This window comes from Chrysochloris asiatica, unplaced genomic scaffold (assembly GCF_000296735.1).
Source record: "Chrysochloris asiatica unplaced genomic scaffold, ChrAsi1.0 scaffold00126, whole genome shotgun sequence".
Classification (NCBI taxonomy): Eukaryota; Metazoa; Chordata; class Mammalia; order Afrosoricida; family Chrysochloridae; genus Chrysochloris; species Chrysochloris asiatica.
The window spans coordinates 877,767-881,143 of record NW_006408644.1 but is presented as its reverse complement, the minus strand read 5'-3'; positions in this window follow the sequence as shown (position 1 = coordinate 881,143).

Genomic DNA, 3,377 nt, shown 5'->3' with positions numbered 1-3,377 from the left:
GATACGAATGTTGTTTATTGGTCCAGTGGTGAGGATTTTTGTTTTCTTTATATTGAGATGCAATCCACAAGGAAGGCTGTGCTCTTTGATCTTTATCAGTAAATATTTTAAGTCCTTTTAACTTTCAGAAAGCAAGGTTGTATCATCTGCATATTACAGGTTGTTAATGAGTCTTCTTCCAATCTTGATGCCATGTTTTTCTTCATATAAGGCAGCTTCTCGGATTATTTGCTCAGCATACAGGTTGAATAAGTATGGTGAAAGAATATAACCATGACACACACCTTACTTAATTTTAAACCATTCAGTGATCCCATGTTCTGTTCGAACAACTGCCTCTTGGTCCAGGTACAGATTCCTCATGAGCAAAATTAAGTGATTAGGAATACTCATACTTCACAATGCTGTCCATAGCTTCTCAAGATTCACGCAATCGAAAACCTTTGCATAGTCATTAAAGCACAGGTATACATCTTTCTGTTATTCTCAGCCAAGATCCATCAGACATCAGCAATGATATCCCTCGTTCCACATCCTCTTCTGATCCAGCTTGAACATCTGGAAGCTCTCTATCAACATATGTGTACAGCCATTTCTGTATTACCTTTAGTATAACTTTACTCCAAAGGGATATCAAATATATTGCCCACTGATTTCTGCATTCCATTGGGTCACCTCTCTTTGGTATGGCACAAATACTGATCTCTAACAGTCAGTTGTCAAGATGTTGTTGTTGTTGTTAAGTGCCGTCAAGTCAGTTCCGACTCATAGCCACCCTGTACAGGGTTTCCGAGGATGTAAATCTTTACGGGAGTAAAAAGCCTCATCTTTCTCCCGTGGAGCGGCTGGTAGTTTCGAACCGCTGACCTTAAGGTTTGCAGCCTGATTCGTAGCCACTACGCTACCAGAGCTCCTTTTAGTTGTTCAGATAGTGTCTTCCAAATATCTTGGCATAGATGGGTGAGTACCTCCAGTGCCGCCTCACTTTCTTAAAAGATTTCAATTTTTATTCCATCAATTCCTGATGCTTTGTTCTTTGCTAATTCCTTCAATACACCTTGTACTTCCTCCTTCAGCATCTTTGGCTCTTGAGCATATGCTACCTCTTGAAATAGTTGAACATCAACCATTTTTTGGTATAGTGACTCTGTGTATTCCTTCCATCTTCTTTTGATGCTTTCTGCATCATTCAATAATTTTCCCAGAGAACCTTCAATAATGAAAGTCGAGGCTCGCGAAATGTTGAACATGTGCTTCCTTTTTGGTTTTCTGAATCCAGATCTTTGCACATTTTGTTGTAATATTTGACTTGTCTTCTCGAGCTGACTTTTGAAATTTTCTGTTCAGCTCTTGTACCTCCTCATTTCTTCCGTTTGCTTTAGCTTCTAGAGAGCAAGTTTCAGTATCTCTTCTGACATCTGCTTTACCTTTTCTTATTTCTTGCCTTCTTAATGTAAGATATTGTGCTAGAAAATGAGCCTCTCAGGTTGAAAGTCACTCAAAATGTGACTGGAGAAGAGATGCCTTCTTAAAGTAGAGTTGACCATGGTGATGCGAATGGAGTAAAGCCCATGGGAATAAAAGCCACTGGACCTTCATTTTCTGAAGGGGCACAACTCAAAATGAAGAGAAACTGCTGTAAACATCCATTAATAACTGGAACATGGAATATGCGAATTATGAATCTAGGAAAATAGGAAATTTTAAAAAATGAAATGGAATGCATAAACACTAATATCTTAGGCATTGTTGTTGTTGTTGTTATGTGCCGTGGATTTGGTTCCAACTCATAGCGACCCTAGACAGGTTTTCTGAGGCTGTAAATCTTTACAGAAGCAGAAAACCTCAACTTTCTCCCCTAGAACAGCTGATAGTTTCAAACTGCTGACTGTGAGGTTAGCAGCCCTTTTCGTAACCACTGTGCTATTGGCCATTTTGAATCTGAAAACCACATTGTTTACTATGCCGGGAATGACAAATTGAAGAGGAATGGTGTTGCATTCATTATCAGAAAGATTCTATACAGATCAGTCATGAAGTACAATGCTGTCTGTGATAGGATAATATCCATGCGCCTACTGGAAAGAGTAGTTAATACCATTGTTATTCAAATTTATGTACCAACCACTAAAGCCAGTTTAGATGAAATAAAATAATTCTACCAGCTTCTTCAATCTGTAATTGATCAAACATACAATCAAGATGAATTGATCATTATTGTAGATTGGAATGCAAAGGTTGGGAACAAAGAGGAAGGATTAGTAGTTGAAAAATATGACCTTGGTGATAGAAATTATGCTAGAGATAGCAAGATAGAATTCTGCAAAATCAAATTTTTTTTTTTTTTCATTTCAAATACCTTCTTTAGACAGCATGAAAGATGATTATACACATGGACCTCACTACGCTATAGGCAATAGCAAAATGTGGAAATTTGAAAACAATGAGCGATCACTATGGGTGGCTGGGAAAGAGTTCTTAAATGTTCATTTAGATGTGAAAACCGTGCAATCTTATAAAAATGTAGATTTGCATTTATTAGTTCGAGGGCAAGGTCTGGCATTTGGAATCTCTAATAAGCTCTCTGGTTGTGTTGATTTGTTGATCCATGGGCCACAGTTAAAAGGCTAAGAGATTTAGGAAAATGTTTATAAAGACAGTGATACTTGAACTAGAACTTTAATGGTAAACAGAATTTGCACAAGGGAAGAAATAGGGAGAGAGTAGTGTCAGTAATGAGGCCAGGATGGCCATACTTCATCTCTCATACATCAGACATATTGTAAGTAGGGAGAAGGATATCATGTTTGGTAAGGTGGAGGGTCAGAGAAAAAGAGGAAGATCCCAGTGAGATGGATTGGCAAAGTCGCAGTATCAATGGGCTCAAGCGTGGTAACAATTGTGAGGTTGGTCCAGGACCTGGCAGTGTTTCGTCCTGTTGTGCATAGGGGCGCTATGAGTCAATACCAACTCTATGGCACCTAACAACACAACAGTGAAAGTAGTACAAGAGAAAGGATGGAATGCTGAATCAGAGCACTTTATGTTGTCAGCTCTAGGAGATTTTGTTGTTGTTGTTGGTTTTAAGTGTTGTCTAGTCGGTTCCAACTCATGTTGTTGTTGTTAATTGCCATTGAATCTATTCCAACACATAGCGACCCTGTATAGGGTTTCCAAGAAGCAACTGGTGAGTTTGAACCTTGCTGACCTTGCAGTTCAAATGGCTTTGCAGTCTGACACATTAACCCAGAGCGCCACACCAGGACCCCGTTCTGGCCCATAGTGACCTGTATAGTGTTTCTGAGGAGAAGCTGGTGAGATTGAACAACCGACCTTGCAGTTTAACTGACTTTGTGGTCCAGTGCTTTATCCCACAG